This window comes from Ornithorhynchus anatinus, chromosome 15 (genome assembly GCF_004115215.2).
Source record: "Ornithorhynchus anatinus isolate Pmale09 chromosome 15, mOrnAna1.pri.v4, whole genome shotgun sequence".
Classification (NCBI taxonomy): domain Eukaryota; kingdom Metazoa; phylum Chordata; class Mammalia; order Monotremata; family Ornithorhynchidae; genus Ornithorhynchus; species Ornithorhynchus anatinus.
Genome location: NC_041742.1, coordinates 21404516 through 21427277, shown reverse-complemented (window position 1 = coordinate 21427277; position 22762 = coordinate 21404516). Strand labels below are relative to the sequence as shown.

General features: G+C 42.2%; 1 protein-coding gene across 3 annotated transcripts in view; it reads left to right on the top strand.

Moving 5' to 3' along the window:
- The first annotated feature begins 17677 nt into the window (after positions 1-17677).
- MID1 (midline 1) overlaps positions 17678-22762 on the top strand; it is a 353265-nt gene continuing 348180 nt past the window's right edge. For all 3 annotated transcript variants that reach the window (XM_039914193.1, XM_039914191.1, XM_039914192.1), the window contains exons 1-2: positions 17678-17769; positions 21690-21769. The gene's annotated coding sequence lies outside the window, so the exon portion shown is untranslated. The remainder of the gene's footprint in view (positions 17770-21689; positions 21770-22762) is intronic.

The window sequence follows — 22762 nt, the reverse complement described above, 5'->3', positions numbered from 1 at the left end:
GGAGGAAGGGGAAACTCACTGTCCTTGTTTTACAACTAATGGAGGAGTCTCACGTGAAGCTTGCTGAGAAGAGGGTCCCTGCAGTTTGACTTGATACTGGGGAGAACCTACCTTTTATTCTGAATTGGATTACCTCTATCCAATTCAGCAGGCAAATTTCTGAGATACTAGCCTACGGGGCAGAGCTGCAGGGCTGATGCCTCTGAACTGCTATGAGCCCAGGTGATGGCATATTTCTGAGATACTAGCCTACGGGGCAGAGCTGCAGGGCTGATGCCTCTGAACTGCTATTAGCCCAGGTGATGGCATAAATGGTGAGTAACAATAATAATAATTTTGGTATTTGTTAAGGACTTGCTATAAGCTATGCACTCTATCAAGAGCTGGGGTAGTTACGGTGTATGCACACTGGACGCAGACACGGAGGTTTCACGCTATGGGAGGATAAACCCAAGTTGAAGCTGTTCCCCTCTCCTCATTTTGGAAATGCTTTTCCCACGGGCACAGGGCAATCTAGCAGTTGTATTTACTGAGCACTTACTGCGTGCAGTCAATCATTTTTATCGAATGCTTACTGAGACCACTGTACTAAGCACTGGGATGAGCACAATATGACATTTGGTAGACAGGCTGCATGCCCAGAACAAGGAGAGGGAGGCAGGCATTAAAATAAATTACAGATACATACTTGTCTGCTAATTCTCTTGTACTGTACTCTCCTAAGTGCTTCGACCAGTTCTCTTCCCATAGTAAGTATTCAATAAATGCCATCGATTGATTGATGTACGTAAGTGCTGCGAGGCTGAGGAAGGGTGAATACAGGGAGGGGATCCACATGCAAGGATGATGCAGGTGGGAAAAGGAGTAGGGGAAATGAGAGCTTAGTGGGGGAAAGCTTCTTGGAGGAGTTGTGATTTTAATAAGTCTCTGGAAGTCGGGAGAAAGATGGTCTGTCAGATAGGAAGTGGGAAGGAGTTCCAGGCCAGAAACAGGATGTGGGAGAGGGATCAGCAGTGAGATAGACGAGATTGAGGTACGGTGAGTAAGTTGGCGTTAGAGAAGCCAAGTGAGCAACCTGGCTTGTAGTGGGAAATGAGGGAGGCAAGGTAGGAGGGGGCAAGGGAATTACGTGCTTTAAAGCCAATGGTAAGGAGTTTCTGCTGGATGGAGAAGTGGATTGGCAACCACGGGAGATTCTTAAGGAGTGAGGAAACATGGGCTAAATGGTTCTATAGAAAAATGATCCAGGCAGCAAAGTGAAGTATGGACTAGAGTAGAGAGAAGCAGAAGGCAGGGAGATGAGATCAGCAAGAAGGCTGATGCAGTCATCAAAGCAGAATAGGATAAGTGTTTGGATCAGCACGGTAGCAATCTGGGAGAGAGCAAAGCGTGAATTTTAATGAAGCTGTGAAGGTAGAAGGCAGGACTTGGTGACAGATAGAATGTAAGGGCTGAATGAGAGAGATGAGTCGAGGGTAATACTAAGGTTATAGACATGGAAGAAGGGTCTATGGTGATGGAAAATTCCGGGAAATTTCTTCCCACGTAGTTCAATCCCAGGTAGTCGGGAGTTCAAATTTCCCATGCTCCTAGCCCTCAGAACCAAAGACAAGGCAGGTGGGCTCATCAGTACCTTCCCACTCAATAAACCTGCAGCTGTGTGTGCTTGTAATCCGAGCACTATCAATGGTATCTGCCCTCTCAGCACTTGTGGCTTCATTTTAATCTTCATTTTTACTTTTCATTTTTCGTGGTTTCACAGAACCTGAGTTCTTTGACTTTCAAGACCTTGTTGGGACCCATTTTTAAAATCTGACCAGCTCAAGGGGGCATTTATAAAGTTATCCTGTGTTTTCTGCAGCCTTTTGACATTTTGAATTTTACTAGTTTGAATTATTCGATAACCTTTGTCTGGAGGACTATTGACAGGCTCCAATTAGTAAGAACTGTAATCAATCATAATATAACTATAGAATGTCTTTTGTCTTAGAGTTCTTGTATTTCAAGGCATTGTAGAAAAATCACAGTACTCTAAATTAATTCTTAAAGAGAAATGATGTAGTTTTGAAAACCAAATTAGAAGCAAGTGAGCAAGATTCATTTTCTCAATGAAAAATCTAAGATAAAGTGCATATTACCCCTAAACTGTTTAAATATAAAATTCACTTTCCAAATATGCCTCCCAATTTGTTCCTTATATTTCCCTAGAGAATTCTGAATTGGCTATTTCATAAGTCCTAAATCAGGGCAATTGCAACATTACCTAAAGCCACTTTGGGACTGAGATTATTGTGTTAGGGAAAATGACTGAAACTGTTTTGTCAGTGAAGATCGTCAATTAGCTATTAAGTATCATTTTCATCACAATGTTACCAAAGAAAATAGTGGTGGGTTTTCTCCACTCCCACCGCCCACCCCCAGTGGAGAAGAAGGATGTTGAATTTAAGACTCTGCTTGGGGGAGGAGGGAAGGGGTGAGGTGAGAAATGACATCACAGCCACACATTCTAACCCTTTTCCCTTCTCACAGAAAGCTGTTACCCTTTTGGGAAAATGTGCTGCCTAAGTTTTGAGAGCCACTCTCTCTGTCTCAGATTCCCCTTGTCTAGTCATGAGCAATGGAAGACCGGGCTTACAACCATAATAAAAATAATGGTCTTGATTAAGTGCATACTGTGAACTAAGCACTGGGTGCATATAAAATAATCAGATCAGACACAGTCTTCCCTCATGCGTAGATATCACATCTAAGATGGAAGGAGAAAAGACAGTTTATCAATATTTTCCCAATGGGGAAACTGCTGCACAGGGATTTGCACAAAGTGGCAGAGTGAGGACTCGAGCACAGATTTCCACCACGCCAAAGCAGCATGGCTCAGTGGAAAGAGCCTGGGCTTGGGAGTCAGAGGTCATGGGTTTGAATCCCGACTCTGCCACCTGTCAGCTATATGACTGTGGGCAAGTCACTTAACTTCTCTGTGCCTCAGTTCCCTCATCTGTAAAATGGGGATTAACTGTGAGCCTCACGTGGGACAACCTGATTACCCTGTATCACTCCCAGCACTTAGAACAGTGCTTGGCACATAGTAAGCGCTTAACAAATACCAACATTATTATTATTTAAGAGGCCCAACTTTGTGGAACTTGTGCCTCTCTGGGGCCAGCTCTCGTCCTGGCTGGGATCATGCTAAGGCTAGTTGACAGAGGCCCAAGGAAACACTCTGAAAGGTTCTCACTACTACCTGCCCTTGTTGCCTGACCTCTCTGCCACTTGCCACATTGCCCCCCACCCCGATCTTTATCACTTGCTGGATTGGCATTAGAGGATGCAACAGCATCGCAAGTGGAAAGGAGAGGGAGTTGCCGAGTTGGATCTGAGCCCAGGGACTGAGTGGTGGTGAAAAGCGGATGATATGCTATTCTGGTGCGCTTCAGTAGGAAGGAGCCCTGTGCACATATAAACACATATGTGTGTTTCCATCAGATCAGGAACGTTAAAATGGCAAAAAAGCTAAAACAATATTTTTTAAAATTCTTACAGCCCTTTTGGAATTTAACTCAAAGCCCTAACATAGCCTTATCTATTTACATAACTAAATTGTTCAATGTGTCTTGACAATCTTTTTTTCAAAGGCAAATATTTAACTAGCAGACAGGAATCTGGATTGTGGGACAGTCTAATAAACGCCAAAGCTTTGTCGCATCGATCCTTTTTGGAGAACGGAGCCACTACATAATCTCATTTACCACTAAAGGGAACATTTGGCAAAATATCTAAATATCTTCAGTAAAGCCTGGAGCATTTGAAAAGTTAAATAGCTTGACCCATTCCAGCAACCACACGAATGTAGATTCTGCTGTAAGTAATGATAATAATAATGGTGGTATTTGTTAAGTGCTTACTGTGTGCAAAGCACTATTCTAAGCGCTGGGGGGGGGGAATACAAGGTGATCAGGTTGTCCCACGTGGGGCTCACAGTTTTAATCCCCATTTTACAGGTGAGGTAACTGAGGCACAGAGAAGTTAAGCGACTTGCCCAAAGTCACACAGCTGGCAAGCGGTGGAGCCGGAATTAGAACCCACGACCGCTGACTCCCAAGCCCGGACTCTTTCCACTTAGCCACGCTGCTTCTCAAGTAAACACGATGTGAAGAACAGCAGAACCAAAGTATACTATCTTTGGGACCCAACAATGTGCAGAGTTTTCATTTGGGGTGATACAGAGAAGGTACAGTTCACGATCTGAACCACCCCAATACAGGGAACTCTGCCAGTTGCCTGTTGTGTGGCCTTGGACTTCAGTTTCCCTTTCTGTAAAATGGGTATTAAAAACCTGTTCTCCCTCCCCTTCAGATTTTGGGCCCCACACCGGTGCAGAGACTGACTGACCCTTATTATCTTGTTTCTATGCCAGTGCTTGACACAGTGACACAGTGCTTGTTACACAATAGACACTCGAGAAAAACTCTAATTTACAGCTTGACAGCATTACAGGAAATAGGACCTGATGGAAAGATAAAAAGCCCCTAACCTGTCATAAATTCTTAAATTAAAATGGTTCCAAGAGTAAAGAACTCCAACATAAAGCTTTGCCCTATAGCCTAGCCTGGTTAGAATTCTTTGGAGAAATTCAGCCCAACATTGCTGTTTTCAGTAGAAAATGTAAAAGTTACTAAACTGCTCCCTAAACTGGCCCGATATCGGAAAATTGTCGATGGAGGGTGTGGATTCCAATTTTGAGTACATATTTTTTTCTTTCAAGGGTGTTGGATGGCACTTAGATATTTAAAGAAATGCCTAATTTAATAATGAGAGCTGTCTAACTCTCGCAAGAGGAAAATTGGATTAGCTCACTGTCTTATCATGCTTGTCATCTTAGATAACTGTTCATTGTTTTCTTGTTTCCTTTCCACTAGCATAGGTTCTTCCCAGACCCAAAAAGTCATTCTTGTGGTGCCTCAAATTATTCCTCTTGAGTAGGTCAGACATTTGGGTAGCACTTAGTACAGTCTGTTGCACTCAATAGATACCATTAGTATTGCAACTGTGAAATTGCTATCAAAGATGAAGAGCATTATTTCCAGGAGATGTGAAAAATAGAGCCTTAATGAATGAATGAAATAGTGAATACTCCTCCCAAACTGTCTGATTTCAAGGATAGCCTTAAACACTGAGACAATTGGGTTTTGTACTTTGATAGAGGAAGGAAGGTTGAGTAGTAAGTAGAAAACAAATGTTCCAAGTGTGATGTATGTGCTAGCCAGCTCATAGGATTATATTTTTTTTTTAAATTAAATTTTCCACCAGAGCATTAAGGTGAAAAGATTCTCACCATATAAAATGGAAGAGGAAAATCTGATAAAAAGCCAAGATCTGCATTATAAGGAGATGAATTAGATGAGTGGGAACAGCCAGATGAAGATTTAACTTGGATAAAATGGACATTTGAAAAGGGATATTTATTTCAATGGCCAAAGTAAACATAATTTGATAAAGAGAAACTTGTCCCTTGTTATATTTCCTTACTCTTTGTAAAATGGCCAAACTAAACAGGACAAGATTTGTTTTCCCTTTTCAAATGGCTAATCTTTATATACTTTTTTTCCCACTATTTTGAATTTTTTAGGAATAGTCCTACTATCATTGTGAGACATTTTCACAAGGTGCCTCACCATCAGAATGGTGTGAAATTCTCTTCTACCATAGTCATGTTTTGTATTTTACTTTCTAAACTTCTGTTAAATGTGCATGGTTTAATAGGCAATGTTAATAATGATTATTATTAGTAGTAATCATAATAATAAGGTATTAAGCTCTTACTCTATGCCAACCACTATATTAAGCTCTGGAGTAGATACAAGTTAATCAGGTTGGACAAAGCCCGTGTCCCACATAAAGCTCCATGTCTAATGTTTCACTAAAACTCCACTGGGATCAGATTGTTTTTCCCAGAAATATTTTCACCAGGTTGCTATACTTTCATGATCCTACCACAATAGCACTTGCATCACTCTGACTCATCTTCCATCTAGAAAAACTCAATAAAACGGATATACCAATTTTTTAAACAAATTATTATATTCTCAGAAACCCATTCTACATTAGTTTTAGTAGGATTTAAATCTATTTAAAAAATTATAATGGTTTTAGTGGGCTAAAATCAGTGACTTCCTGTTTTTAGGCTTGGCATTGTAAGAGCTTGTCTAATGTTTTTCAATCAGCCTGCCAATATCCGTTATAATAAAAAAAAATCGAAAGCTATTGGTTTGTAAACATTAAAATGCCCTTATTACATTTAAAAATGAAATTTTCCTGAGAGTGGGGAAAGGCACAATGTGCCCTGAAAACAACACTAAATTCAGAAATCTGATTCTACTTTTAGTTGAATCCATCAATCAGTCGTATTTATGGAGTACCATCAAGATGCCTTAGGTGGTTCTTGAGTCAGAAATTTTCACCAATGGTGGCAGAGCCCCAGCAGACCCACCGCTAGTTCTGGTCTGTTTCACCCTGAATTCCTCAGCGATGTGTGAGTTGGTCTTGGAGGATGGGACACTTGGTATATCAAAAGCAACCAAACTCTCTGCCCACCAGGAACTTGCAATCTAATGGGAGTTCTAAAGTGAACCTGAAGCACAATTCAAGTAATAAGTTGGTTCTTCGGTGGAGTTGAGATGTCAGTTATCGTCAGATGACTATCCTTCCATAAATATGATGAGAGCTCCAATTCAGTATTCTGTCTCTGACGGTAGCAAAATAATGTATAGAATTATAGGGTGATAGTTGTACAAAGCCCAAGCCTGGGAATCGAGAGACTTGTTCTCTTGTTCGAGTCCCACCTCGGCCACCAGTATACTCTGTGACTTTGGGCGAGTCAGTTAACCTCTCTGGGCCTCCGTTTGCACATCAGTAAAATAGGGAGAAGACATACTGTGAGTGAGCCCCTTGACGGACAAGAACTGTGCCCAATATAACAATATATCCATTATATCATTTAGCACTTAGTAAGGTCATAATGCATACTATAATTAGTAGCTTGGGAAAGGATAGTTAGCCCATTATCTCTCCCATTCACTTAGATGCTTCCTGACTGACCTTTTAGGCTGACCTTGTCAGCCTACAAAATTTTCTTCAGTAATGAATTCCATATGTTGCATATAGTCCATCTGCAGTATGGAAAGAAAAATTCCTCTTGTATATATTGAAGCATGACCTTCAAGACTTTACGCTGCACCTACCCCAGCACTTAGTACAGTGCTTGACACATAGTAAGTGCTTAACGCATGCCACAATTATCATTATTAAAGGAGACCTCCAAGCTCAGTGTTGTGGGGCAATTCTGTCCCTTCCTACATATACTCTTCAGGACTTTAAACTCCAGTCATGTCTCCATTCAACCATGGCCTTTCTGGCCTGAGGAATTCTAATTGGTTGGTATTTTGTATTTGTTAAGCGCTTACTATGTGCCGAGCACTGTTCTAAGCGCTGGGGTAGACACAGGGGAATCAGGTTGTCCCATGTGGGGCTCACAGTCTTCATCCCCATTTTACAGATGAGGTAACTGAGGCACCGAGAAGTTAAGTGATTTGCCCAAAGTCACATAGCTGACAAGTGGCCGAGCCGGGATTTGAACCCGTGACCTCTGACTCCAAAGCCCGTGCTCTTTCCACTGAGCCACGCTGCTTCTCAGCACTAAACAGCGTCAAGGGGAAGAACATCTCGTAAAAACAATGGCAAATAAATAGAATCAAGGCGATGTCGGTCTTAATCCCTGAACTCCCCTTTTTTCTCCTTCCCCGCCACCCCCCTTCAGTTTGGGAGTGACTGGCTGTCTTCGAGTTCACTGCCGTGTGCTCTCATCTTTTTACACTGCAAAGGTACGATCTACATTTTGTAATCTTATCTTGTCAAGGAATCTGGTTGAGGATAGGTCGCCTCATTTCGTATTAAATTAATTCTGCCAATTTTGTTTAGGATCATTTTCCCATTGCTTTAATGATCAGTAGGTTAGAATTTCAAGGGGAACAACTTAAACACTTACTTAATTCTGTCTCATCTCATAAAGAAGCACCTTTATCCCTGTGATCATTTATGTCATCCTCTGTAACTTCTCTGGCTCCATTATATCCTTCCTCAAATGTTATAGTAATTACGGTATTTGTTAATTGCATACTATGTGCCAAGCACTGTTATAAGTGCTGGGATAGATGCAAGTCCATCAGGTTGGACATGGTCCCTGTCCCACATGGGCTAACACTCTTAATCCCCACTTTTTACAGGTGAGGTAACTGAGGCACAGAGAAGTGAAGTGACTTGCCTGAGGTCACACAGCAGACAGAGGGTAGAACCGGGATTAGAACCCATGACCTTCTGACTTCCAGGCCCGTTCTCTAGCCATACTGCTTCTCATAGAGCATTCCAAGTGTAGGCATACTATGGCTTATCTAGTGGCAAGACTATACTGACTCTTTTATTTTCTCATCTCTTCTTCAAGAGTAACAACTTTTCTTTGACCTATTTAGCAGTTGTGCACCTTGGATAGATGGTTTAGTTTAAGATCTTTTAGTTGTGATCGCACTGTGAAGCCACCATCATATATTTATAACTGGGACTATTTTTCCTTAGGTGCATTAACTGGCACTGGCACACTTTTTAACACCCTAGGTTACTCTTCTACTCTTTACTTAGCCAGCTCAGATTTTCCTGAAGTTTATCCCTATCAGCTGATTTTAGGGGCTGGAATGCCAGCTTCACTCATCCCAGGACTCCAACAAACCTGAGAGCAAAGAGATTTGAGAGTTTCCAAATGAGGCAAAGACCTCAAAAGCAGGTAGGTATAGCCCATTGACGAGCCTAATCCTTCTTTCTACTTCCAAGCTGCATTTGACGTGCTCCACCACTAAAGGCTAAACCTCCTTTTCACTCCAACGCTCTGAATTAAAAGTTGATAGATCAGTGTCTGTTGGGTAGATCCTTATCAAAGGACTTTGGAAGTTTAAACAGATTATAGCCACTGATTCCCCTTTGTCCACCTGCTTTTTGGCCCAGTAAAAAAAAACAAACTTCCAATTAGTGAGGCATTTTTTTCCTCTCTCTCTCTCTCCCTCCTTGTCTTAAAAAGCACAACCCAGGTGTGTGTTGACTGACCTAACAGCGAACCTAATGGATAGAACATGGACCTAGGAATCAAGAGACTTGGGTTCCAAAACCAGCTTCACCTGTTTGCCTGCTATGTGGCCTTGGTCACATAGGCCATTTCATTTCTCCGTGCCTCAGTTTACTCATCTGTAAAATGGAGATGAAATAACGGTTCTCTTTCCCTCTTATACTGTGATCCACATGTTGCAGAGAAACTGCCCAGGCTGCTCATCTTGTATCTACCCCAATGCTTAGGACAGTGCTTGGCTTAATTAATATTATTATTACTATTAGGTTGTATTTTTCTAAGTGCTCACCATCCAGTACTGTTGAATGATTTCAGATTCATTAAATAGTATTTATTGAGGACTATATTAAGCCGTTTGGGAAAGTGCAATAGAGGGCACAAGTTCTTAGCTATATTATATTAGATTATAGTCTTCCCTGGGTGCCCATATCTGATCATCCTCCCCCCATTTTTTGATGGGCTGTTTTTATGACCAACTAATGAGCCATATCCTCTGACTGGTTCTTGAAGATGGGATCTGATTGACTGGAAGACAAGTGGCAGCAGCTCTCATCGTTGGGTTTAAAAACCTTCAGTGAGAAGAAATCCACAGTTAAAAGTAATATAGAACTCTGTTCTTTGCGTTTAGGTATTGAGTATTAGTAATTGTGGTATTTAAGTGCTTTTTCTGTGCCGAACTGGATTAGGTAGAATATGGACCTTGTCCCATGTGGGTTTCACAGTTAAAAGCAGGGAGAGAACAGGTATTCAATCCCTACTTTTACAGATGAGAAAACTGAAGCACAGAGAAGTTGCGACTTGTCCAAAGTCACTCAGCAGGTGAGAGTGGAATTTGGTTTAGAATCTAGGTCTCTTGAATGCCAGTCCTGTGTTCGTTCCACTATGCCAAATCAAAACTATTATCCAGTCTAGCTGAATGACGATTAAAGAGAAACATGGAGTCTCTTCAGGATGACTTTGTAGAAATGTAATATGGGAAATGTGGTAAACTTGCAGTTTCTCATCAAACAAAAGGGACGTTTGATATCTCCCAAAATGAATAGGTGAAAAAAGTAAAATCTGGGGTGCCCTGGAAGGTAGTAGAATCTTCAGGATTTTCCTTTTATCTCATGCTCTAGTTCTTTGAATGGGTCTAACCAAGACATACAAGCAAATAGGTCAGCGTGTAAGGGAACACTTTCAATCAATCATCTGGTTTGACTTCCACCGTTTTTAATCTATAATGTTCGGAATGAAAGTGATCTGAACCATGAAAAATAGAATAAGTAATTTCGTGGAAACTGCTCCTCAGTAAAATTGGCAAGTTGGCTCCAGTTTTAACAACTCAGGGATATAGTGATTGAGGGGAAACCTAGACTTTTCAGTTGCAGTTGGAATTTGAAAATATTCAGTAGGACAAGTTATTTTCAGCCCTAAAGTTTCAACCGATAAATAACAAAATGAAAACAGGGAAAAAAATGATTTTTTAAAAATGGTATTTATTACGTGCTTATTAGGAAAAAAATGTTTTTTTTTAAATGGTATTTATTACGTGCTTATTACGTGTTAGGCGTTATACTAAGCAATGGGGTGGATACAAGAAAATTGGGTTGTACACAGTCCGTTTCCCACATGGAACTAAGAGTTTCAATTCCCATTTTACAAATAAGGTAACTTTATACAGATGAGGTAATTGAGGTGCAGAGAAGTGAAGTGACTTAACCAAAGTCACATAGCAGACCAGTAGCAGAGCCAGGATTAGAACCTGTGACCTTCTGACTCCCAGGCCATGCTCTATCCACTATAACATGCAACTTGACTCAATGAAAGGCCATATATTCTAGGTTTTAAAATGTTCTCTTTAAGCACCACCCTCAGATTAGTGAAGAAAATGAATTAGTTTATGGGAACTTTTTTTAAAATGGCATTTGTTGAGTCCTTACTGTGAGTCAGGTACTGTGTTAAGCAATGTGGCCTAGTGGAAAGGGCATGGGTCTGGGAGTCAGAGCACTTGCATTCTAACACCGGCTCTGCAACATGCCTACTGTGTAACCTTGGCCAAGTCGCTTCTCTGTGTCTGTTACCTCATCTGTAAAATGGGGTGAGCCCCAAGTGAGATATGGACTATGTCAAACCTGATTATCCTGTATATACCCCAGTGATTGGCTGGAACATCAGTTAATCAGTCGTATTTCCTGAGTGCTTACTGTGTGCCTAGCACTATAATAAGTGCTTGGGAGAGTACAATACAACAGATTTGGCAGACACATTACCTGCCCACAATGAACTCACAGTCTAGAGGGGGAGACAGACATTAATATAAATACATAAATTACAGATAGGTACTTAAGTGCTGTGGGGCTCAGGGAAGGGTGAATAAAGGGAGAAAATCAGGTTGGTGTAGAATGGAGTAGGGTGAGTGCTTGGGGAAGGCCTGATGGAAGAGATGTGCCTTCAGAAAGGCTTTGAAGGTAATTTTTCATCGGATATAAAGAGGGAGGGCATTCCAGAATAGAGGTAGGATATGCGTGAGAGGTGAGCGGCAAGATAGAAAAGATTGAGGTACAGTAAGTAAATTGGCATTAGAGTGAAGTGTGCAGGCGGGGTTGAGGAGTTAGGAGGGGGCTAGGTGATTACGTGCTTTAAAGCAGATGGTAAAGTTTTTCTGTTTGATGCAGAGATAGATGGGCAACCACTGGAGGTTCTCAGCGTGGTTACATGTCCTGAAGGTTTTTGTAGAAAAATGATCCAGGCAGCAGAGTGAAGTATGGACTGGAGAGGGGAGACACAGGAGGCTGGGAGGTCAGCAAGGATGCTGATAAAGTTATCAAGGTGGCCTAGGATAAATGCTTGGATTAACTTGGTTGCAGTTAGAATGAAGAAGAAAGTATGGATTTTAGTGAAGTTAAGATGTATCAAAATCAATATGATAATTAAGGAAGTATTAAAATTTAGTATTTGACCATTTAAAGATGAATTTCATAGTTAATTTTGCTGCTTATCCTTCTATTATATAGAAAGAAAGGCTTTAAAATCCAGTACAAATTCTTTCCCTTCTGAGGAAAAGAACACTTTTTCCAGTGCCTTTAAAGTTACACAGACTATACTATTTATTGAATCCAAAATTATTCAGTTAATAATTTTATTTCATGGAAACTCATTCACCAGCTGGGCAGTATGAGGATTTCTAAGGATCACTAGGGCGTAATGAAATTTGCCAATTAAAATGTAAAATAATCCAAGTTTTGTTATGAATCATAAAATGTTTTGTTTAAAAAACTATAACCTTTGCCCTTAGCATTGAGAATTGATGGAAAATATGAACAGAGATACTTTATTTTGTTGTATTTTTTTTGGTACATCTGGGGTCTTGGATGGCCTCTTTTAGGAATTATAAAAGTACTTATCAGCTCACAAAACTGGCTCCAGAAACTTATCCATTGGTGTGAAAATACATGGAAAATTCCAGTTTGAATATTTTTGTTCTTTGCTGTTTATAAATGAACTTTGCAGTCCTGGCAACTCTCAGCTCTCAATTTTCCATGTAAAAGCCCAGATGATAGGTCTAGATGAATCCAAAGATATGCCTAAAACCTCTTCTTAACCATGAGTTTCAACTTCTTCCCCCATCACATCTTCACCCAGAACTATATGGAGGCAGATGGATTCAACAGTTCGTTGCCCATCTCTACCAGGAATTTCAGGGGTCAGTGAAATGGCCATCGAGGAGGAGGTAAATTCTCGGGCTCTTCTCTGGGAAGTGACCTCCCAGCAGGAACTGGAACAGAAATATTGTGAAATCCCACCTAGGGTGAGCTATCTGTCCCCTTGTATGTATCTGGCAGGGCCCAATTAAATGCAATGTCACCCTGGGCCCTGACTTGACTGACTGATGCTACCTACTCCCTCCCCACCTCCTGCCAGCTGGGAGAGGGAAAGGAGAGGTTGCACCCACAAGGGGCAATCCTCAAGTTATTTTGGACATCAGTAAAATCTTGATCAGCTCTGGGCAGTTAGTTCACCCTGAATGTTAATTACTGTGAGCTGTTTCAAGGGTCTTTATCAGCTCCAGCTGGGCCATTATGAACTTGACAGAGTTGGGCTTTTTCTTTTCTCTTTTTTCCCTCCAATGTGTGGGTCTTTCTTCTTCTTGAGATTATGGTCTTCAATGGGGTGCCCCCCCCCCCAACCCCGACTTAGAATTGTGCTTGGCAGATAATGGGTAACCAGTGAATGTGAGGGAAAACCGATCATCATTGTTAAATATACTGCAAACATAAAAGCCCTAGAAAAAAATCTTAAATCAAGAACCCTGACCCTAACGTGATAGAGAGTGAATAACCACCCCCTCTACTATTCTCGCCTCCTCCCCAGTTCTCTCCACTTTTCCTTCTGTTTCTCTTCTTTCTTTTTCCCCATCCCTGAGTTGCTCCACTTCTCTCTCTTCCTCTATACTCTCTGCTCACCTCTTTTAGGCTCTTGCTCTCATCTCCTTAAAGGAACCAGAGAGCTGATCACTTTATCCTGAACTGTCCTGTCACAGGTTCTCCTGACACCCCACCACTGCATTCCAATAAGTGAATAGTTTTATTACACTGGCTATGACCCATTTGTGTCCTTTTGAATTAAAGGCATTAATGAATTCTGGAGTTATAATTCCAAGAAGTGATTCTGCTGAGATTGCTACCTATAGGTTTAGGATTGACCTTTCCAAATTGATTCATTAAAAATAGATCACTATACTTGGACTTAAGTCATCAACGTTTTATCACCAATGACCTGGATCCAAGTATTTTGTACTCTTTTCTTTATTCTCTCTACAGTACCTGTCCTGTCTTCCCTTCTGTCGTCAATGTCACCAGAACGGCCTTCTCTGCATGCATCGCTGATCCTTCATTTGATGCTGTCGGAATTGGCTTTCTTGCTCCAATGGAGTTAATTGAATCATCTTGTAATTTCCGTTTCGGAAGTTGTACCCTTGAATTATGATTTACAGGGAACGACTTGTTCAACAAGGCATTTTTCATGTTGAACTTTTCCATAATTCCGAAGGGCTTTGAGGATGCCATCGATAGCATGTACAGAGCATTGTATGAGCACTTGGGAGAGTGCACCAGAAACAACTCTGTCTCTGCCTATTAAGGGCTTTATTGCCATTGGGGAAGACTAGAAGGTATCATTAATTTATAAATTATAAAGAGGAAGAAGAAGAATAATACAACTGATAATAGGAGGAGATTATCAGAATGAAGTCGCTGAAAAAATAAAAGGACACTTGGTGATTTATATGCAGAAATGCTGAGTGAGTGAGAGTACATAAGAACTAAAGGTGCATCTTGGACTGTTAGGAATGAATCGGGAGGACTTCTGGAAGGAGGTGGGTTTTAAGGAGGGCTTTCAAGATGGAAGAGCTGCGATCTGGTGGATTCGAATGGTAGGGGAGCAATCCCCGTGGTGGGGTAGGGATTATCTCTATTTGTTGCCTATTTGTACTGTCCAAGCGCTTAGTACAGTGCTCTGCACACAGTAAGGTCTCAATAAATACAATTGAATGAATGAATGAATTCCAGGCAGGGAGAACAGCAGAAGTGGAAGAGATGAAAGCAAAGCGATTCAAAATTAGAAAGTTCATATCATTAATACTATTACCACAGCTGCTCACATTCTTGCATGGTTCAGGGTGTTGGGAAAGCCTAGTTTTATCTTTTTCTTCTTCAATGGTGGATTCAAAATAGAAGCAGGGTATAAAATAACTCTTTTTAATATTCTAGCTTGAATAGATGTAAAGATAACTGATGCTTTGTAAATGTTTTACATTGCTGTAGGTTTGGAATTTAATATATCATGCTTTACATTGTGCCCGAAATGAAAAAACGAGCATTTCAAAGGCAGATTTTTTTTTCTTTTTATAAAGCAGGTCACTAGGCTTGTGTCGAAAATCTTGGTCATATTGTTACATTGAATTTCAGAGAAATGTTCTTGTCCTCAGAGATTGTCGAGGCTAGAGTAACAAATGTATAAATATTGAACAAGTGAAACCTAACCAGGAGCCAGTCTCACAGGATTCCCAAATTTGCCTTTTCCTATACTGTCAACTCTAGGAAACAAAGCAGTTTGGATCCCTGTGATACATTGTTTCTAATTCCTGCCTGCTATTCATCCTTATTTAAAATTTCATTTCACAGCAGTGAAACCATTTAAAATTCTTCTTAGACTAAATATGGAACTATGTTCCAACAAGGATAAGCAGCTTATCCTAGTTGCTCTATATGAAATCAATCTCCTAGACTTCTTTCTTTTCACACAGTCAGTTATTTATGGGGCACTTACTGTGTGCAGAGAACTATACTAAGCATTTGGGAGAGTACAACTCAGCAGAGTATGCTAGACACATTCCACTATCTATCCACTAGGCCACACTGCTTCTGTACCATATAATTCTCTATATATGACTTTGTACTCCCAAGCATGGATTTGGAAGTCAGAAGTCTTGAGTTCTAATCCTGACTCCACCACTTGTCTATGTGACCTTGGTCAAGCCACTTCACTTCTCTATGCCCCAGTTACCTCATCTGTAAAGTGGGGATTAAGACCATGAGCCCCATGGGGAACAACCTGATTACCTTGTACCTATCTCAGCGCTTAGAACAGTGCTTGGCACATAGTAAATGCTTAAGAAATACCATATTATTTGCTCTTCCTCCCCCCGACCCACATCACTCGTGTATGTATGTATATATCTCAAATTCTATCGATTAGACTGTGAGCCCGTCACTGGGCAGGGATTGTCTCTATCTGTTGCCAAATTGTCCATTCCAAGCACTTGGTACAGTGCGCTGCACATAGTAAGCGCTCAATAAATACTATTGCATGACTATTTTTATTGATCCCTGTTTACTCGTGTTGATGTGTATATATCTAGAATTCTATTTCTTTCAATCGATGCTGTTGATGCCTTTTTACTTGTCTTGCTGGCCGTCTCCACCCTCTTAGACTGTGAGCCTGTTGTGGGCAGGGATTCTGCCACTTGTCAGCCCTGTGACTGTGGGCAAGTCACTTCACTTCTCTGTGCCTCAGTTACCTCATCTGTAAAATGGGGATTAACTGTGAGCCTCACGTGGGACAACCTGATTACCCTGTATCTCCCCCAGCGCTTAGAACAGTGCTCTGCACATAGTAAGCGCTTAACAAATACCAACATTATTATTATTATTATTATTATTGTCTTGGTTGCTGAATTCATTCATGTGACCCTCACATGGGACAACCTGATGACCCCGTATCTACCCCAGCGATTAGAACGGTGTTCTGCACATAGTAAGCGCCTAACAAATACCAACATTATTATTATTATAGTCTTGGTTGCTGAATTCATTCATTCATGTGAGCCTGACCTGGGACAACCTGATTACCCCGTATCTACCCCAGCACTTAGAACAGTGCTCTGCAAATAATAAGTGCTTAAGAAATACCAACATTATTATTATTATTGTCTTGGTTGCTGAATTCATTCATTCATTCCAAGCGCTTAGGACCGTGCACTGCACACAGTAAGTGCTCAATAATAATGTTGGTAGTTCTTAAGCGCTTATTATGTGCAGAGCACTGTTCTTAGCACTGGGGTAGATACGGGGTAATCAGGCTGTCCCACGTGAGGCTCACACTCTTGATCCCCATTTTACAGATGAGGTCACTGAGGCACAGAGAGGTTAAGTGACTTGCCCACAGTCACACAGCTGACCAGTGGTAGAGCCGGAATTCGAACCCATGACCTCTGACTCCCAAGCCCGTGCTCTTTCCACTGAGCCACGCTGCTTCTCTGAATATGTTTGATCGATATTGATATTGATTGATATCCATGCTTGGGAGTACAAGGTCATATATAGAGAAGTATATGGTACAGAAGCAGTGTGGCCTAGTGGATAGATAGTGGAATGTGTCTAGCAAACTCTGCTGAATTGTACTTTCCCAAATACTTAGTATAGGTCTCTGCACACAGTAGGCGCTCCATAAATAACACGGACTGTGTGAGAAGAGAGACGTCTAGGAGAGTGCTTTCATATAGAGCGACTAGGATAAACTGCTTATCCTTGTTGGGACATAGTTCCATTTTCAGTCTAAGGAGAATTTTAAATGGTTTCACTGCTGTGAAATGAAATTTCGAATATGACTGATTGATTGTTTGAGTGAGTGGGATGGATGGATGGATGGATGGATGGATGGATGGATGGATGGATGGATGGATGGATGGATGGATGGATGGATGGATGGATGGATGGATGGATGGATGGATGGATGGAATGAATGAATGAATGAATGAATGAAAGCCCCACCTGAGGGCCACGTGGCTCCATCGTGAGGGACCGCACGGGGGCAGAGCAAGAGCGACGGGTGGCCCTCCGCCAATGAGAAGCCGCGCCTCCCGAGTGACAGCTCGGGGGCCAATGGCATCATTTGGGGGCGGGGATTATGCAAATCGGTGGCTTAAAATCCCACGTGAGACGGGGAGGGAGCCTTGAACATTCAGTACCTGGACCCGGGGCGTCCATCTCGGCCGGTCCTCCCAGCGGCTGTGGACTGAGCAGGGACCACCTGCTGGCCCTCCACTCTCCCAAAATAGATGGGTAACGATCATGAATTATTTTAATAATGTTGGTATTTGTTAAGCGCTTACTGCGTGCAGAGCACTTTTCTAATAATGGTATTTGTTAAGCGCTTAGTATGTGCAGAGCAGTCATTCAGTAGTATTTATTGAACGCTTACTATGTGCAGAGCACTGTACTAAGCGCTTGGAATGTACAATTCGGTAACAGATAGTCCCTGCCTTTTGACGGGCTTTCAGTATAATCTAATTAAGATTGGTATTTAAGTGCTTACTATGTGCCGAGCACTGTTCTAAGCACTGTGATAGATACAGGGTCATCAGGTTGTCCCACGTGAGGCTCACAGTTAATCCCCATTTGACAGATGAGGTAACTGAGGCACAGAGAAGTGAAGTGACTTGCCCACAGTCACCCAGCTGACAAGTGGCAGAGCGGGGATTCAAACTCATGACCTCTGACTCCCACACCCGTGCTCATGCCAGTGAGCCATTAGCACTGTCTAATCAGTAATGTTCTAATCATAATTGTGGTTTTTGTTAAGCGATTACTATGTGCAAAGCACTGTTTTAAGTGCTGGGGCAGATAGAAGGTGATCAGGTTGTCCCACGTGGGGCTCCCAGTTTTCACCCCCATTTTACAGACGAGGGAACTGAGGCACAGAGAAGTTAAGTGACTTGCCCAAGGTCACACAGCTGACTACTGGCAGAGCAGGGATTAGAACCTGTGACCTCTGCCTTCCAAGCCTGCGCTCTTTCCACTGAGCCACACTGCTTCTCAAAAGTCAGTAATAATGCTGGTATTTGTTAAGCGCTTACTATTTGCAGAGCACTGTTCTAAGCACTGAGGTAGATACAGGGTAATCAGGTTGTCCCACGTGAGGCTCACAGTTAATCCCCATTTTCCAGATGAGGGAACTGAGGCACAGAGAATTGAAGTGACTTGCCCACAATCACCCAGCTGACAAGTGGCAATGCTGGGATTCCAACCCATGACCTCTGACTCGCAAGCTCGGCCTCTTTCCACTGAGCCACTAAATGCTGGGGGAGATATAAGGTAATCAGGTTGTCCCAAGTGAGGCTCACAGTTATTCCCCATTTTACAGATGAGGTAAGTGAGGCCCAGAAAAGTTGTGACTTGCCCACAGTCACATATCTGACAAGTGGCAGAGCTGGGAGTCGAACCCTGACCTCTGACTCTGAAGCCCAGCCTTTTTCCACTGAGCCAGGCTATTTTCTCCATTATGTCAGGAGGTTGGCTTCGAGGAAATCAGCTCAACAGGTGGCAAGGGCACCAGGCAGCAGAGAAGGTGTGGGGCCAACTAATAATAATGCTGGCACGTGTTAAGCGCTTATTATGTGCAAAGCACTGTTCTAGGCGCTGGGGGAGGATACAAGGTGAGCAGGTTGTCCCACCAACCTGGGGCTAACAGTCTTAATAGAAGTCTTATAGAAGTTGTATAGAAGGTGAGCCCGGGCTTGGGAGGCAGAGGTCTTGGGTTTGAATTCCTGCTCCGCTGCTTGTCAGCTGGGTGACCTTGGGAAGTCATTTCGCGGTGCTTCCGCGACCTCATCCGGAAAAGGGGGATGAAGACTGTGAGCCTTATGTGGGGCAACCTGATTATCTTCTATCTCCCCTAGGGCTTAGAACAGTGTTTGAAACACAGTAGATGCTTAAATACCAACATTATTAGTGTTATTAATACCCATTTTACAGATGGGGTAACTGAAGCCCAGAGAAGTAAAATGATTTGCCCTGAATCACCCAGCCGAGACGGGGAGGGCTGAGCCCGAAAAGAATGGAGACCATTCCAGGAAGAAAGTGGGGGAGAACAGAGAGAAGGGGCATGGATTAGACTGTAAGCCCGTCAAACGGCAGGGACTGTCTCTATCTGTTGCCGACTTGTTCATCCCAAGCGCTTAGTACAGTGCTCTGCACATAGTAAGCGCTCAATAAATACTATTGAATAGTGGCAAGAGCTCTGGCTTGGAAGTCAGAGGTCTTGGGTTCTAATCCTGACTCGGCCACTTAAGTCAATGGTATTTATTGAGCATTTACTATATGCAGAGTACTGTGCTAAGCACTTATAATAGTATTTGTTAAGCATTTTAGTAGGTGCCAAGCACTGTTCTAAATGCTGGGGTAAATACAAGGTAATCAGATTGTCCCACGTGAAGTTGTCTTAATCCCTATTATACAGATGAGGTAACTGAGGCACAGATTAGTTTAATCACTTGCCTAAAGTCACACAGCTGATAGGGGTGGAGCTACGATTAGAACTCAAGACTTCTGACTCCCAAGCCTGGGCTCTTTCCACTAAGTGACTAGTCTGCTGTGTGACTGGGCAAGCCACTTAACTTCTCTGGGCCTTAGTTAACTTGTAAAATGGGGATTAAGACTGTCAGCCCCATGTGGGACAACCTGTTGACCTCCTATCTACCCCAGAGCTTAGAACAGTGCTTGGCACTTAGTAAGCACTTAAATACCACCATTATTATTATTATTGTTACTTTGGCTGACTGAAGGTGCAGGGCCTGAACCCAACTTTGAGGCCCATAATGCCATTCTGAACCTTCTGGGAACGCTCCACTCAGACTTCCCAGAAGCCTATGGAGCAAGGTCATTGTCAGCTCCGGATTTAACTTAGATTTTTAACAGGAGCACTCGCACAAGGAAATTTTGGCAAGGGGGCTGATGGCAGAGACCTGGGCCCATTAATCAGTATGGGGGCAAACCCACAAGCTCTTAAGTGCCTTGATTTATACCCACCTGAAAGGGATTCTAGGCTCCAATTTGAATTGCATATCCCAGGGCACCCCCTGAAGAAGTCCTTTGCTGCTGTTCTTATGTCCAGTTTATTGCAGATGGTCTGGTTTTCAGCTTGCCCCTCCCCTGGTGGGTTTGGATTCGGGAGGCGGTGCGGCTCAGTGGAAAGAGCGTGGCCTGGGACTCAAAGGACCTGGGTTCTCATCCCCGTTCTGCCACTTCTTTGCTCTATGATGTTGGACAAGTCACTTAACTTACCTGCCTGTTTCCTCACCTGTAAAATGAGAATAATAATTGTGGCATTTAAGTGCTTACTATGCGCCAGGCATTATACCAAACCCTGGGGTAGATGTGAGATATTTGGATTGGACAGAGACCCAGTCTCACATAGGGCTCACAGTCTTAATCCCCATTTTTATAGATGAGGAAAATGAGGCTCAGAGAAGTTGACTCGCCTAAGGTCACACAGCAGCCAAGTGGTAGAGCCGGGTTTAGAAGCCAAGTCTGCTGATTGCCAGGCCTGTGGTCTTTCCAATAGGTGCCTGCTACTTCAGAGGAAGTAAAAGCATTTGTGGGTGTAGTAGGCCTTTAATTGCTCCTAGGATGGAGAAACTGTTCTTCCCAACTGTAGCTCCCAGGAAGGGTGTCCACCTAGAAGCCCACAAGTTTCAGATAAATATGAACTCCTCCTCAGGGCAGTGGAGACCGGAGTAGGACTGAGCTGCCCTCACCGAGCAGCTCATTTTAATTGACACGGAACATTAAAGAGACCAGAGGCTGTCTCAGGCAGTTGCTATTCTTCAATTTGGCTGGGTAGATCAGTGGTCGTTTGAGAGATTGCTCACACCTGCACCCAAGCAGCCAGTCTTGCTCCATCAGAAAAATCTGAGTAGAATGAGTGCTGTCGACATTGTGAGGATGAAAAACAAATGCAGCCATTTTCCAGAAATGTCTCCAAAGTTCCTAGTCTCGGTTATAAGTTTCTTCAGCAGGACCGTGTTCATGGGTTGGGAAAGGCTTTGAGCAAATTTAAAGAAAACCCCAAATTTATTGCTTTTAAAGTCGCAGGCAAGGAATGGTAAGAAGTCAGATAAGATATCAGATTAAGAGTTTAACTGGTAAAGATCCTTCTGTTGAGGGCTAAGCTAAATAGCTTCTATTTCTTAATCAATCCACAGAAATTAATTGCCACTGCTATGTTGCTAAAATGTTCACGCTGGAAGTCCAGGCCCAAGAAGATTCGTCTGGAAGTACCCAAGTATGTGTTTAAATAGCCTAATTATCCTGATTATATTGCACATATATAATATTTTCTATTCCACTTTCTATTTTCTATTAATGATGCTGCTTCAATGTATTACTGCTTACGTTGTTCAGTGCATACTATAATCTACACAGGATGTGTGATGTGGCTAAGTTCTCATTGCTGTAGCAACCTTAACTTTGGTATTTCCTGACTCTTGATTTTTTTTCACCCATTAATGCAATTTTTGCATTTAATGTATACCATGCACAGCTTAATATGAGAGTTCAAGGAAATTAGATGGAGAAAAATTAGCTTGGTAAACAAGTGGCATCTATAAAATATTAAATGAGATCAGACTTGCTACATGAATCCCCGAATGAAATAAGGTCCATTCCTGCTAACTTAGTCCATTTTCCGTAATGCGGGAGGATCCTGCAAGGAGTAGCAAAATGTTTCCATCTTTGGGATCCATTTGATTGTGAGCTTTTTGAGGGCGGGTATCACACCATTACTTTTGTGGATTGTTCCCAATCTCCCAGGACAGTGTTGGGCACACACAGGAGGTGCTCAGTCAGTGCTGTTACTAAGAAGGGGTGGGTATTGTATTGGAATTAGCTTTAGCTCTTCTGGTTAATCAATTCAGAAATCTTAAGAGTGGGCCTATATTCTCCTAAAAGGAAATGTGAACACTTTGAAACCAAACTAGCAACTACAAAAGTTGACCTGAATCCATTTCTGGAAACTTGGGATGCATTTCTACTTAGAGGAAAACTGCACTTGATTTTAGGTTCCAGATTGTAGGAGATGAGTATCATATTTATTGAGAGCTTCTTGTCTACTGAGGCCATGGGAAAGTACAGTGTAACAGAGTTAATAGACCTTTTCCCCACCCACAGGAAGCTTACTGCTTAGTGACATACTGTTAGGTGAATGGGACCTGGTGAAAAAGGTCCAAGAACATGGCTGCACAAAAATAGAGGAGAGGAATACGGGTACCAGGGGAAA